Source organism: Bombina bombina, chromosome 9, assembly GCF_027579735.1.
Source record: "Bombina bombina isolate aBomBom1 chromosome 9, aBomBom1.pri, whole genome shotgun sequence".
Classification (NCBI taxonomy): domain Eukaryota; kingdom Metazoa; phylum Chordata; class Amphibia; order Anura; family Bombinatoridae; genus Bombina; species Bombina bombina.
The window spans coordinates 211037893-211054685 of NC_069507.1; the positions used below are offsets into that span (position 1 = coordinate 211037893).

Here is a 16793-nt window from a genome sequence, read left to right on the forward strand (position 1 = left end):
TTTGTTGTTTTCTTTAATTGGGGTGAGGTATATTGGAAGGATCCCTTTAAGGGGATATAAATGTAAAAAATATATTGAGCTAAATTGCTAGAGCAGTTTTCTTATGTTTATTTTTATTTTTTTCTATTTCCCTGTTTTTTCTCTGGTGTCTGTTTACTGAAAATATGCCTAGAGCACTCTTGGTACGACTCCCTCAAAGCCGCTGATCTGCCCATATACTTTAGTGGAATAGCACCAGGATACATTTGTCCCAGAAGACTCTGCGCAAGGAGCAACAGGCCAGAAAATAAACTGCTTTAGTAATAGAGTGGCTCATTTTTATGACTTTTATTTTTCAGTTATTTCTGTCATGCAAATATAAGAGCTGCGATTACGCTCTTTTATAGACAAAATGTATATATTTTTTTTTATTTTTTTTTAATCATCTAACTGCACTGTATACAATTAAAAAAACATCTGGTTTGGACACAACTTAAAGGGACAGTAAATGTTAAAAAAATAATTTCCACTAAATTAAAGTTGTACCTTTTTAAATAATAAATCAGTCTAACGGCACAGAGCCAAAGCGCAGTGGAAGCGTTTTAATTTAGATTTCTCTTGTAAGGTGTTTCCAGTCCACGGATCATCCATTATTTGTGGGATATTCTCCTTCCCAACAGGAAGTTGCAAGAGGATCACCCACAGCAGAGCTGCTATATAGCTCCTCCCCTAACTGCCATATCCAGTCATTCTCTTGCAACTCTCAACAAGCATGGAGGTAGTAAGAGAGAAGTGGTGTAACATAGTTGTTTTTTTACTTCAATCAAGAGTTTGTTATTTTTAAATGGTACCGGAGTTGTACTATTTGTCCCAGGCAGAAAAAAGAAGAAGAATCTGCCTGTGATTTCTATGATCTTAGCAGGTTGTAACTAAGATCCATTGCTGTTCTCACACATAACTGAAGAGAGAGGTAACTTCAGCTGGTGAATGGCGTGCAGGTTATCCTGCTATGAGGTATGTGCAGTTAAATTTTTTTCTAGAAATGTAAATGCTAGAAAATGCTGCTGATACCAGATTTATGTAAGGTAAGCCTGAATACAGTGATTTAATAGCGACTGGTATCATGCTTACTTTCTGAGGTAATACTCATATATTTATAATATAAAACGTTTGCTGGCATGTTTAAACGTTTTTATATATACTTTGGTGATAAAACTTTATTGGGGCCTAGTTTTTTTTCCACATGGCTGGCTTAAATTTGCCTAGAAACAGTTTCCTGAGGCTTTCCACTGTTTTAATGAGTGGGAGGGGCCTTATTTAGAGCTTTATTGTGCAGTAAATTTTACAGACTGAGACATCCAGCTTCCTCCAGGAGTCCTCTGCATGCTATAGGACCTCTCTAAAGGGCTCTTAGGCTTTCCAAAATCGTTTGTTGGGGAAGGTAGGCCCACAGCAAGGCTGTGGCAGTTGTGACTGTTAAAAACGTCTATATCGTTTTTTTGATCCGTTTTTTGAACTAAGGGGTTAATCATCCATTTGCAAGTGGGTGCAATGCTCTGTTAGTCTATTATACACACTGTAAAAATTTTGTTTGATTTACTGCTTTTTTTCACTGTTTTTCAAATTCTGACAAAATTTGTTAATCTTAAAAGGCACAGTACCGTTTTTATTTTTTGCTTGTTAACTTGATTTAAAGTGTTTTTCCAAGCTTGCTGGTCTCATTGCAAGTCTGATTAAACATGTCTGACATAGAGGAAACTCCTTGTTCATTATGTTTAGAAGCCATGGTGGAACCCCCTCTTAGAATGTGTACCAAATGTACTGATTTCACTTTAAGTAATAAAGATCGTATTCTGTCTTTAAAAAATTTATCACCAGAGGAATCTGACGAGGGGGAAGTTATGCCGACTAACTCGTCCCACGTGTCAGACCCTTTGACTCCCGCTCAAGGGACTCGAGCTCTAATGGCGCCAAGTACATCGAGTGCGCCCATAGCATTTACTTTACAAGACATGGCGGCGGTCATGGATAATACACTGTCAGCGGTATTATCCAGACTACCTGGGTTTAGAAGAAAGCGAGAGCTCTGGAGTTAGAAGAAATACAGAGCATACTGACGCTTTAAGAGCTATGTCTGATACTCCCTCACAATATACAGAAGCTGAGGAAGGAGAGCTTCTTACTGTGGGTGATGTTTCTGACTCAGGGAAAAAGATTCAACCTGATTCTGATATGTCTACATTTAAATTTAAGCTTGAACACCTCCGCGTGTTGCTCAGGGAGGTTTTAGCTGCTCTGAATGACTGTGATACAATTGCAGTGCCAGAAAAATTGTGTAGATTGGACAAATACTATGCAGTGCCGGTGTGCACTGATGTTTTTCCAATGCCTAAAAGGTTTACAGAGATTATTTCTAAGGAATGGGATAGACCAGGTGCGCCGTTCTCTCCCCCTCCTATTTTTAAGAAAATGTTTCCAATAGATGCCACCACACGGGACTTATGGCAGACAGTACCTAAGGTGGAGGGAGCAATTTCTACCCTAGCTAAGCGTACTACTATCCCTGTCGAGGACAGTTGTGATTTCTCAGATCCAATGGATAAAAAGTTAGAGGGTTACCTTAAGAAAATGTTTATTCAACAAGGTTTTATTCTACAGCCCCTTGCATGCATTGCCCCAGTTACTGCTGCTGCAGCTTTCTGGTTTGAGTCTCTGGAAGAGGCTTTACAGGTAGAGACCCCATTGGATGACATACTTGACAAGCTTAGAGCACTTAAGCTAGCCAATTCTTTTGTTTCTGATGCCATTGTTCATTTGACTAAACTAACGGCTAAGAATTCTGGTTTTGCTATTCAAGCGCGCAGGGCGCTATGGCTTAAATCATGGTCAGCTGACGTTACTTCAAAGTCTAAGCTGCTTAAAGGAGATCATTTCTGATATCACTGGAGGAAAAGGTCATGCCCTTCCTCAGGATAGGTCCAAATCTAGGGTCAAACAGTCTAATTTTCGTGCCTTTTCAAAATTTCAAGGCGAGTGCGGCATCAACTTCCTCTAATGCAAAACAAGAGGGAACTTTTGCCCAGTCCAAGGCGGTCTGGAGACCTAACCAGACCTGGAACAAAGGGAAGCAGGCCAAAAAAACCTGCTGCTGCCCCTAAGACAGCATGAAGTATCAGCCCCCTATCCGGTAATGGATCTAGTAGGGGGCAGACTTTCGCTCTTCGCCCAGGCTTGGGCAAGAGATGTCCAGGATCCCTGGGCATTGGAAATTGTATCCCAGGGATATCTTCTGGACTTCAAAGCTTCCCCTTCAAAAGGGAGATTTCACCTTTCACGATTATCTGCAAACCAGATAAAGAGAGAGGCATTTTTACACTGTGTTCAAGACCTCCTACTTATGGGAGTGATCCACTCCGTTCCAAGGGAGGCACAGGGACAAAGATTCTATTCAAATCTGTTTGTGGTTCCCAAAAAAGAGGGAACCTTCAGACCAATCTTAGATCTCAAGATCTTAAACAAATTTGTCAGGGTCCCATCATTCAAGATGGAGACTATTCGTACCATCCTGCCTATGATCCAGGAGGGTCAATACATGACTACAGTGGATTTAAAGGATGCGTATCTTCACATTCCGATACACAAAGATCATCAACGGTTTCTCAGGTTTGCCTTCCTAGACGGGCATTACCAGTTTGTAGCTCTTCCATTTGGGTTAGCTACAGCCCCAAGAATCTTTACAAAGGTTCTGGGGTCACTTCTGGCGGTCCTAAGGCCGCGGGGCATAGCAGTGGCCCCTTATTTAGACGACATTCTGATACAGGCGTCAAATTTCAAAATTGCCAAGTCTCATACGGACATAGTTCTGGCATTTCTGAGGTCGCATGGGTGGAAACTGAACGAAGAAAAGAGTTCTCTATCCCCTCTCACAAGAGTCTCCTTTCTGGGAACTCTAATAGATTCTGTAGAAATGAGGATTTACCTGACAGAAACCAGGTTATCAAAACTTCTAAATTCCTGCCGTGTTCTTTATTCCACTCCTCGCCCTTCGGTGGCTCAGTGTATGGAAGTAATCGGCTTAATAGTAGCGGCAATGGACATAGTGCCGTTTGCCCGCCTACATCTCAGACCGCTGCAACTCTGCATGCTCAGCCAGTGGAATGGGGATTACACAGATTTGTCTCCTCTACTAAATCTGGATCAAGAGACCAGGGATTCTCTTCTCTGGTGGCTATCTCGGGTCCATCTGTCCAAAGGTATGACCTTTCGCAGGCCAGATTGGACAATTGTAACGACAACAAGGAGTTCCCTAGCGATGTTAGAAGTCTCAAAGATAATTCGCTGGGCAGAGATTCACTCTTGCCACCTATCGGCTATCCATATCCCAGGTGTAGAGAACTGGGAGGCGGATTTTCTAGGTCGACAGACTTTTCATCCGGGGGAGTGGGAACTCCATCCGGAGGTGTTTGCACAATTGATTCATTGTTGGGGCAAACCAGAACTGGATCTCATGGCGTCTCGCCAGAACGCCAAACTTCCTTGTTACGGATCCAGGTCCAGGGACCCCAAGGCAACGTTGATAGATGCTCTAGCAGCACCTTGGTCCTTCAACCTGGCTTATGTGTTTCCACCGTTTCCTCTGCTCCCTCGTCTGATTGCCAAAATCAAGCAGGAGAGAGCATCGGTGATCTTGATAGCGCCTGCGTGGCCACGCAGGACTTGGTATGCAGATTTGGTGGACATGTCATCCTTTCCACCATGGACTCTGCCGCTGAGACAGGACCTTCTACTTCAAGGTCCTTTCAACCATCCAAATCTAATTTCTCTGAGGCTGACTGCCTGGAGATTGAACGCTTGATTTTATCAAAGCGTGGTTTCTTCGAGTCAGTCATTGACACCTTAATTCAGGCTCGAAAGCCTGTCACCAGGAAAATCTATCATAAGATATGGCGTAAATATCTTTATTGGTGTGAATCCAAGGGCTACTCATGGAGTAAGGTCAGGATTCCCAGGATATTATCGTTTCTCCAAGAAGGATTGTAGAAAGGATTGTCAGCTAGTTCCTTAAAGGGACAGATTTCTGCTCTGTCTATTCTTTTGCACAAGCGTCTGGCGGATGTTCCAGACGTTCAGGCATTTTGTCAGGCTTTAGTTAGAATCAAGCCTGTGTTTAAACCTGTTGCTCCACCTTGGAGCTTAAATTTGGTTCTTAAAGTTCTTCAGGGGGTTCCGTTTGCACCACTTCATTCCATAGATATCAAACTTTTATCTTGGAAAGTTCTTTTTTTGGTAGCTATTTCCTCGGCTCGTAGAGTTTCCGAGTTGTCTGCCTTACCATGTGATTCTCCTTATCTGATCTTCCATGCAGATAAGGTAGTTCTGCGTACCAAACCTGGGTTTTTACCTAAGGTGGTATCTAATAAGAATATCAATCAGGAGACTGTTGTTCCGTCTTTGTGTCCTAATCCTTCTTCAAAGAAGGAACGTCTATTACACAATCTTGACATGGTTTGTGCTTTAAAGTATTATTTACAAGCTACTAAAGATTTTCGTCAAACATCTGCTTTGTTGTCTACTCTGGACAGAGGAGAGGCCAAAAGGCTTCGGCAACTTCTCTTTCTTTTTGGCTAAGGAGTATAATACGCTTAGCTTATGAGACTGCTGGCCAGCAGCCTCCTGAAAGGATTACAGCTCATTCTACTAGAGCTGTGGCTTCCACATGGGCCTTTAAAAATGAGGCTTCTGTTGAACAGATTTGCAAGGCGGCGACTTGGTCTTCGCTTCATACCGTTTCAAAATTCTATAAATTTGATACTTTTGCTTCTTCTGAGGCTATTTTTGGGAGAAAGGTTTTACAGGCAGTGGTACCTTCAGTTTAAGTACCTGCCTTGTCCCTCCCTTCATCCGTGTACTTTAGCTTTAATGGATGATCCGTGGACTGGATACACCTTACAAGAGAAAACATAATTTATGCTTACCTGATAAATTTATTTCTCTTGTGGTGTATCCAGTCCACGGCCCACCCTGTCATTTTAAGGCAGGTATTTTTTAATTTTAAACCACAGTCACCACTGCACCCTATGGTTTCTCCTTTCTCTGCTTGTCTTCGGTCGAATGACTGGATATGGCAGTTAGGGGAGGAGCTATATAACAGCTTTGCTGTGGGTGATCCTCTTGCAACTTCCTGTTGGGAAGGAGAATATCCCACAAGTAATGGATGATCCGTGGACTGGATACACCACAAGAGAAATAAATTTATCAGGTAAGCATAAATTATGTTTTTATACTTGCCCAAACACACATCCACCGGGCGCCTTTCAAATCTGGAGCATTTTTTCTATTTTTGCCATCATGGCCCCTGCAGCCAACAGTAGAGCAAACGCCGGTCTTCTCTCTGTTTGACAATGCGCGTTCCCTCTCGCCCTGCACATGCGCACTACATCTTGCTGACAGAAATCGCCATCCACTGCTCGTATTGCACATGGGATAAGGAAATGCGCGCTCCGGAATTGAATATGGGCGGTATAAAAATCTATTGATTGACATGAGCTCCCTGCAGCACTCGCTGTGGAAAAAAAAATCTCCGGCTTCATGGGCGTATAGTGGATTGCAAATTCCGTAAGTTACTCTTTATTTAAAAGGCTTCCTTAGCGCTTATGCTCTGCATTTTAAGATAAAAATGATTTTAATAAGATGTACTTATTAATAATTAATAAAATGAACGTTTACAGTCCCTTTAAGCTTTGTAATTCAGATATTATTATTAAAATGTGCACAATTTATGCACACTTTCTGCTGCACCGGCTTCTACTGAGCATGTACAAGAGTTTACAGTATATACATTTTGCTATTGGCTAATGTCTGTCACATAACACAGGGTAGGGGATATAGAAGTAACTTTGAAATGATTGTCTGGGGTTGCCGTTTCCCTTGTTCAGGGGAGAAATGCCTGGTATATCAGGGGTGGACTGACCTTGTTAGGTGGGATCAGACTGATATACTTCAGGAAAGTTATTTTATGTGAAAAGAACAATTGGGTTAAAAGAGGCTGCTCCCAGGTAGTAACTCATCATAGTACAAGCTAATGAGCTGCTGTTCTTTCCTTGTAGAGCACTTCTCATTCTGTATGCTATTGTATTATGACCTAGGGAAGTATCCCTAAGGGTGACGGGAAAACCAGATGTGCCCAATGTGTTTAGAAAAAATATGGCTGCACCTCACTGACGAGGCTTCAAGAAGGCCGAAACGATGACCTGGGATTGCCAGGCTCCTTGTTCAAAGAAGGATTGCTAGGTATTTTGCGGCTTGACTGGGCTTGCTAGGCAGGATCATACGGATATATTCAGGAAAGTTCTCTGTGAAAAGCAAAATTGGGCTAAAAGAGGCTGCTCGTAGGCGGTAACCATAGAACAAGCTACTGAGCTGTTGTACATTCCTAGTAGAGCACTTCTCTCTCTTTATGCTTTTGAAGTATTTATTTGTGTTGTAGAAAAGCTGAACACATCATGCTGCTTGCTTGGTCCTAAAGCTATGCACAAGCAGACCTCAAATATATATGTCTCTAGAGCATATACTACAATTGATCACAGTATCTGACAAATTGATTGTAAGTCCAGATCAAGAAGTATTCAGGATTGTTGTTAAAAGTTATAAAGATCCAGTAATGAATGCACTTACACAATACTTTTTGTTGATTTTATTTGCACCACCAATTTTTAAGGTCAGGATGGCCCGACATGAATTACAATAGTGCACAATGTTAGGAGCCATTGAGCTAAACTCTAAAATGTTTAGTTTTAGATCATTTAAACTGTAGTTTTTCATGACTTAAAAGGAATACTCTAGTCAAAAATACTTTCATGGTTCAGATAGAGCATGCAATTTAAAGTAACTTTCAAATTTACTTCTATTATCAATTTTTCTTTGTTCTCTTTGTATCTTTAGTTAAAAAAGCTGGAAAGTAGGCTTAGGAGCCGGTCCATTTTTAGTTCAGCACCTGGGTAGCGCTTGCTGATTGGATGGCAACATTTAGACACCAAACAGCAAGCGCTACCTAGGAGCTGAACCAAAAATGGGTCGGCTCCTAAGCTTACATTCCAGTTTTTAAAAAAATAAAGATACCAAAAAAATGAAAAATAAATAAATAGGAGTTAATTAAAAAGTTGCTTAAAATTGCATGCTCTGTCTGAATCATGAAAGATTAATTTTGACTAGACTATTCCTTTAATAGGAGGGTAAACACCATAATATTTAGTAGTTTATTTCCTTTTGTAACAAATAATTAAAAAATAAAAACGAGAATACTTCCTCCATATGAGTGATTATTTTGTGACAGTTTTGCCTAAATGGTAAGTTGTGGTCTGCTGGTAGATCAGGAGATTGTTGTGCATTCAGATAGCAGTGATACTTTATTTCACTTGAGGCTATGTTATGTAAATAAGGTTTGCACAAGAATTCTTCGTTACCGTCTCTAGTAATAATAAACGGGTATTTTTGCATGATTTATTTCCTGATTTGACACAAGTGCATTAAAGGGACAGAAAGATCAAAGTTAAAATGTGCATGGGTGGATTTTAGTTTTAAATAAATACGTTTTACAAAATGCTTCTAGTAAAAGTCATTACTGTTTTTCAGCGGCATACACACATATGCTGTGAGGGCCCGTGCAACAGTATTCAAGTTCACAGAGCTGGTGGTGGTATGTAATATGCCTGTGAAGATTATATTTTTTTATAATAGATGCCACTGCCAGCTTTCTGAGAAGGTGTGTTGTTTAAATTCTGGTGCTTGAGCCTTCACAGCATATGTGCGTATGCCACTGAAAACAGTAAAAACTTTTACAAGAAGCATTTTTGCTAATGGAAGCATATTGCAAAACAAATTATTTTTTTAAAATTGAATTGCACCCATGCACATTTCAGTTTGAAAATTGCTATCCCTTTAATTCTTATACCTGTATGCCACGTGAATACATCTCATAAGCAGGTAGACCCCTTTTTGCTAAACTGAGCACCGTTTTTTTTGTTTTGGGGGGGCGGGGTTTGTAACAATTCTTTAAAGGACTATAGAAATAACAATACATGAAGCATCAATTGACTCTGCATATCCACCTATTAAGGAACAGATTTATAACCAAGGAAAACCATGATTATTTTTTTTTACATTTTCATGTTATGCACCAGCCAGTGCATTATCCTTCATGATTACACTACCACTTGAATCTGAAAGATACAGGGTGATTCTTTGCCTCCCTACATGTTTATTAAAATGTATATTCTCATTGTATGTGGGCAAGGTTTCCCATTACTATTCATTCTACTTGTAATTGTATTCAATACATGATTTTGTAATGTCTTTTAAAGGACATTAAACACTGAGATGGTAATATGATTATATATATATATATATATATATATATATATATATATACTTTTATTATTTTATCTTTTTTCCTGTAATTTCATTCTGACAATCGTGTTCGGTTTCTGTTAGAAGTTGAAGTGCAGAATACTGTTCTATTCCACACAGCCATTTGCTGCACACTTTAGTGACTTATTTTATAAATGTCTCTAATTAGCCTCTAACCTACGTTTCAACATGGCAGCTCCCATTGCTTTATAGACACTAAAACTTTACACTTATTTTGTCTATATTTAAACAACTAATTAAACTTAAAAAAATCTTCGTTATTCTCAGACTAATATTTTTTTTTAGAATGCTTAATTCTATCTAGCATTTATTTAGTGCTTAATGTCCATTTAATGTAAACTCCAGTTGCACAGTTGTATTTTTTTGTGCAAACAATTTTCAATAAAGTTGTTAAAAAAAAAAAGGTATAATTTCACATTCCATTGTGAGACCAAAGTCAAATCATTCATTACTTAAAGGGACATTAAACATTTTGAGATGGCAATATAAAATATAAACTGTATATATGAGAACAATTCTGCAATATATTTTCATTATTTATGTCCCCTTTTCCTTTAATTCCACTCTGAAATTGTGAGCTTTTCAGTTCCTGTTAGAAATGGAAGTGCAGAACACTGTCATATACCACACAGCCATTTTCTGCACACTCTAGTGACCTATTTATAACTGTCTCTAATTGGCCACAGCAGAGAAGGTAACCTAAGTTACAACATGGCAGCTCCCATTGTTTTATAGACACTAAAACTTTACACCTATTTTGTCACTATTTAAATAGCTAATGAAACTATAAAAATACATCTACATGTTATTCTCAGACTAAACTTTTCTTTGAATGATTATTCTATCTAGCATTTATTTACTGTTTAATGTCCCTTTAAAGGGCGATGGTACCAAAATGTTGAAGCACTTGAAAGAGATGCAGCATAGCTGTAAAAAGCTGACTAGAAAATATCACCTGAATATCTCTATGTAAAAAAGGAAGATATTTTACCTCAAAATGTCCTAAGTATTCACATGCCATTTTAAAGGACTTTAAGCAGCAAATCAGTATGCCTGTCCCGGGACAGGCAAGGGAACGACCGTCATGCACACTCATGTTATTTCCCTATTCAGTTTAATGAAGTTTTTACTATGAAATCTAATGAGAGTTAAGTGAAATCTCATGGGATCACAGTAAAAGAGTTCATGACCTCAGCAGTGTTCATGCCGATTGCCTGCAGTTCATTTCTTTATTTTTTACCTGCAGGTGAAGTATAACACTTTACACAGGACTTACTCTAGTGAGCTGAGGTAATTGTAAGGTAAAATATCATCCTTTTTTTTTTATATAGAGATTCTCAGGTGATATTTACCTGTCGGCTTTTTTCAGTTATACTTCATCAGTTTCAAGTGATTTAGCATATGAGTATTATGTCCCTTTAAGAAACATAATTTGATATCCTTTGACAGCTTTGGTTCTTCTACACTGTAGATTTCCACTTATTCATATTACCACTAGGTTAAAATAAGTGTTATCTATTGCAGTTCTCATGTTTTTGTCATATACAGTATCTCACAAAAGTGAGTACACCCCTCACATTTTTGTAAATTTTATATCTTTTCATGTGACAACACTGAAGAAATTACACTTTGCTACAGTGTAAAGTAGTGAGTGTACAGCCTGTATAACAGTGTAAATTTGCTGTCCCTTCTAGATTAACTCACCACACAGCCTTTAATGTCTAAACCGTTGGCAACAAAAGTGAGTACACCCCTAAGTGCAAATGTCCAAATTGGGCCAAAGTGTCAATATTTTGTGTGGCCACCATTATTTTCTAGCACTTCCTTAACCCTCTTGGGCATGGAGTTCACAAGAGCTTCACAGGTTGCCACTGGAGTCCTCTTCTACACTTCCATGACATCACAAAGCTGGTGGATGTTAGAGACCTTGCACTCCCCCACCTTCCGTTTGAGGATTCCCCAAAGATACTCAATAGGGTTTAGGTCTGGAGACATGCTTGGCCAGTCCATCACCTTTACCCTCAGCTTCTTTAGCAAGGCAGTGGTCGTCTTGGAGGTGCGTTTGGGGTCGTTATCATGTTGGAATATTGCCTTGTGGCCCACTTTCCGAAGGCAGGGGATCATGTTCTGCTTCAGTATGTCACAGTACATGTTGGCAATCCTGGTTCCCTTAATTAATTGTAGCTCACCAGTGCCGGCAGCATTCATGCAGGCCCAGACCGTGACACTCCCACCACCATGCTTGACTGTAGGCAAGACACACTTGTCTTTGTACTCCTTAACTGGTTGCCGCAACACACACACACTTGACACCATCAGAACCAAATAAGTTTATCTTGGTCTCATCGGACCACAGGACATGGTTCAAGTAATAATTGCCTTAGTCTGATTGTCTTTAGCAAACTGCGGGCTTTTTTGTGCATCATCTTTAGTAGAGGCTTCCTTCTGGGACGACAGCCATGCAGACCAATTAGTGCTCAGACCATACACTGCCCACTGCATCAGACAGGCTGTTCTGAGTGGAACTTGTCCTGTGAAACCGCTGTATGGTCTTGCCCACTGTGCTGTAGCTCAGTTTCAGGGTCTTGCCAATCTTCTTATAGCCTAGGCCATCTTTATGTAGAGCAACAATTCTTTTTTTTCAGATCCTCAGAGTTCTTTGCCATGAGGTGCCATGTTGAACTTCCAGTGACCAGTATGAGAGAGTGATAATACCAAATTTAACACACCTGCTCCCCATTCACACCTGAGACCTTGTAACACTAACGAGTCACATGATACCGGGGAGGGAAAATGGCTAATTGGGCACAATTTGGACATTTCCACTTAGGGGTGTCACTTTTGTTGCCAACGGTTTAGACATTAATGGCTGTGTGTTGAGTTATTTTGAGGGGACAGCAAATTTACACTGCTATACAGGCTTTACACTCACTATACATTGCAGCAAAGTGTCATTTCTTCAGTGTTGTCACATGAAAAGATATAATAAAATATTTACAAAAATGTGAGGGGTGTACTCACTTTTGTGAGATACTGTAAAAATGCACTTGTATAGTAGAAAAACAAATATGTCAATGAAAGTACCTCTGCCGTGGTTCCCAATCCCATATGTCTTTTCTCTCATAAACAATCCTGGCCTCTCATCATTTTATAGGACCTGATTATTTATAATATTGCCGGTGAAATCTGATTTAAAAAAGAGGGTTTTTCAGACCGCTGCTCTTGCTCTACTGAGCGGGTCTGGATTTCCCCCTGAGCACATCTGGGCAGCTGTCTAGCCACAACCCGGCCTGATTGCGCCATTACACTCAATGTAGCTCGCTCCCGCTATCAGACAGAGCAGGAGCGGGCTACATTGAGTGTAATGGCGCGATCCATCCGGGCTGTGACTAGACAGCTGCCCAGATGCGTTTAGGGGGAAAACCAGACCCGCTCAGAAGAGCAAAAGCGGCGGTCTGAAAACCCTCTCTTAATCAGATTTCACCGGCATTATGTTGCATAAAGTTTGGCTAAGATAATGTTATATAATTCTGCACTATTAACTTTTTTTTTCCAGATCCCCAAGACTTACGCTTTTCCAATGGTGGGTCTTGGGGGTCTGTAGCTGCTTAGATGCCCGAGATACAGGCTTCTAAGCAGCATGCCCCTTTTCCCTATACTTTGTATTGACAAATTGTTAATAAAGTTGCACGGTGACGTCATCACGTCATTGCGCGTGACATCACGGCGCAAAACGTGATGCCCAGGCGATGCCTGTCACTCAACAGGCACGATCGCCGGGGTAGGAGCGGGTGGGAGCCACCAGATCTCCCTCAAGGTGGGAGCGTGCTAGTGACGGCTCTGAGCCGTCATTAGCACCAGAGTGGGAAACTCTGTGACGGCTCAGAGCTGTCATTAGCACTCAAAGGGTTAATCAAGTTTCTAATTTACTCCTATTAACAAATTTTCTTCGTTTTATTGGTATCTTTATTTAAAAAAGCAGTAATGAAAGCTTTGGAGCCGGCCCATTTATGGTTCAGTACCCTGGATAGCGCTTGCTGATTGGCTACATTTAGCCATCCAATCAGCAAGCGCAACCCATGTGCTGAACCTATAATGGGCCAGCTCCAAAGCTTTTATTTTTGCTTTTTCAAAAAAAGATACCAAGAAATTGAAGAAAAATTGATAATAGGAGTAAATTAGAAGGTTGCTTAAAATGGCTTGCTCTCTTCCGAATCATGAAAGAAATTTTTTTTTGCGTTTTAGTATCCCTTTAAAATTATTTTTTTTAATGAATCCATTCTGTATATCTGCAGGGATGGGGGAACCTTGGCCCTCCAGATGTTAAATAAATACATTTCCCATGATATTCAACTGGAATTTAGAGTGCCTAAGTATCATGGGTAATGTAGTTCTGCAACATCAGGAGTGCCAAGGTTCCCCATCCGTGCATTAGATGGACATAAAAGTTAAAATGAAACTTAAATGGATTTGATAGAGCACACAATTTTAAACAACTTTCTGATTAACTTCTTCTTTCTTGGAATCCTTTGTGAAAGAGTAATCCTAAGTGAGATCAGGAGCCTGCACATATCTTTAGCCAGTAGTGTTTGCAACATTGTTTATAGCAATGTTATACATAGTTATAACACGTGCACACTCCTTAGTTCCTATCAGCCTACTTATATTTATTCTAAACAAAGGATATCGAGAACAAAACAAATTTGCTAATAGAAGTAAATTGGAAAGTTTGTTTAAAACCGTATGCTGTATCTGAATCACTAAAGTTTCATTTGACTTTACTGTCTCTTTAAACTTTCATGGTTCAAAGATTCATTTTTAAGACACCTTTTTTTTCCCTTCAATCTACAACTATTCTCAAATTTACTTCCTATATTGAAAAGCACAGCGGTTAACTCTAATAGGAACTATTGTCAACACAACGAGGAGCAGTGTGAATGCCTGACACGCGTTTCGCCACTGCTTTTTTTAAAGGCCTTTAAAGTACGCGGTATCGTTTTTTGTAATTATTAGCTGAAATTCCTCTTTGTAATAGCATGGATATGGGCATATACATTATTTCTTTAAAAGCTTCACAGTAGCACTAAAAGGTATAGTTTCAGTCTTTATGGCTGTATATGAGATAGGGACCTTTGTGTCTGAGTGCTTCATGTAATGGATCTCACTACCTTATACGTGCTTTATTTAACTCATTGTGACAATCTGGTTTTCTAATAGCTAACACATTGGATGTAACTCACACTGGGAGCAGACATACGTTTATGTTTAACTTATTTTAAATGTATGTGTATTTACCCTTTTTATACTATGATTAGTAAAAGTTAAGTTTTAATAAATTAACTTGGTTGACCCCTAACCACCCCTGTTATGGTACCAAATACATTGCCCCTATTATGGTCTTCAAGTGTGCCAAAATAGTGCTTCTTTCTGTCTTAGATAATGTCACCAGTGTGGAGAGCTTTCGATCTTCAGACTTCAGATGTGTTCAGCCTGGTCCCAGTAGTGCACTAGTCATGCACTGCTGCTGTAGAGCTGATTTCATCTATGCGTGTGGACCTCTTTGCAGGGATTAAACGCACAGGCCTCAAGAACAATCTATGAAAACATTAGTGCAATAATAAAATGCTCTAACTCATTGGAGCATTTTATTTTTTCGCTTTTATGTCCCTTTAATTGAAACAGTTAAAGGGACAGTTTACTTCATTTTTTAAATTGTTTTAAAAAATAGATAACACTTTTTATTGCAGCACACTAAGGTCAGTTCAAATTCAGATCTTATTGTGTTGCACTTTCACAAGACAAGAGCCGAATGCCACGAGTAGCGCTGCATTCGACAATGAAGGAAACTGCAATTTGCACATATCTAGCATTTACTACCCATTCCCCTGCTTTGCACAACCAACATTGTTATATCTATACTATAATTGCGTTTGTCCGTCGCCAGTTGCGCACTCATCCTGAATGGAATGTTGGCAGCGCGAGGCAGCCAACTGCATCCAGATGGATTCCGAAAATGGCAGGGTGGTGAAAGAATCCACCGGATGCTATTTTCGGAATCCACTGGGATGCAGCGAAGGCAAATGGAGCATTACAAAGCAAAAAACTAACTGCCCGCAGTAAGTATTAAAAAAAAACAAAACAAAAAACGCCCGTACTAAGTATTAAGAGAAAAATATACTAACTGCCCGCACGAAGTATTAAGAAAACCCCCAACAACCTAATAAAATTATTAACCCCTAAATCCACCAACCACAACATCGCAAACTACCTTATACATCTATTAACCCCTAATCCGCCAACCCCCCACAACGCATTAAACCTAATTTACCTATTAACTCCTACACCGCAAACCCCCACAACGCAAAAAACTAATTAAATGACTAAGCCCCCTAACCTAACACCCCCTAAATTAACCCCTTGATTACAATAAAAAAATTACTACATTACAATAGAAAATAAAAAAGATTGCATTACATTAATCTAATTACAAAAAATAATAAACAAACACTATCCAAAATAAAAAAATTAAACCTAATCCCTATGAAAATAAAAAAGCCCTCCAAAATAAAAAAAAAAAAACCTAATCTAATGCTAAACTACCAATAGCCCTCAAAGGGACAGTAAACCCCAAAAATCGTTCATTATTTAGATAGAGAATACAGTTTATAAAAAGTTTCTAATTTTACTTCTATTATCAAATTGTTTTTGTTCTCATTCTATTCTTTGTTGAAGGGATACCTAGGTATCATGCACATGCCTGAAGCACTACATGACAGGAAATAGTGCTGCCATCTAGTGCTCCTGCTAATGTATAAGATTGTTGCAAAACTGCTGCCATATAGTGTTGTAGACACGTGAACATTCATGAGCTTACATCCCAGCTTTTCAACAAAGGATAACAAGAATACAAAGAAAAAATTGATAACAGAAGTTAATTAGAAAGTTGTTTAAAATTGTATGCTCTATCTGAATCATGAAAGAAAAAAAATTGTGTTTTATGTCCCTTTTTAAAAGGGCTTTTTGTAGGGCATTGCCCTAAAGAAATCAGCTCTTTTACATTAAAAATATACCAAGTCCCCCCCAACAGTAAAACCCCCCACCCACCAACCCCCCAAAATAAAAAAAAAGAACACTAATAAACTTAAACTACCCATTGCCCCTAAAGCGGTAGTTGTATGGGCATTGCCCTTAATAGGGCATTTAGCTATTTTTCACTGCTCTTAAAAGGGCATCCAGCTCTTTTGCAATTTGCCCCAAAAAACCCTAATCTAAAAAAACACACCCCCCCGCCCCAAAAAAAAAAATTAAAATAAAAACCTAGCACTAAAGCCCCAAATAGGTACTCACGGTTTCAGAAGTCCAGCGGAGAAGATCTTCTTCCACAGTGA

General features: G+C 39.5%; 1 protein-coding gene across 3 annotated transcripts in view; it reads left to right on the forward strand.

Annotated features, from left to right (window-relative positions):
- The window catches only part of PWWP2B (PWWP domain containing 2B), a 132918-nt gene that overhangs the window by 13452 nt on the left and 102673 nt on the right, over window positions 1-16793 (forward strand). The gene's annotated exons all lie outside the window — the stretch shown is intronic.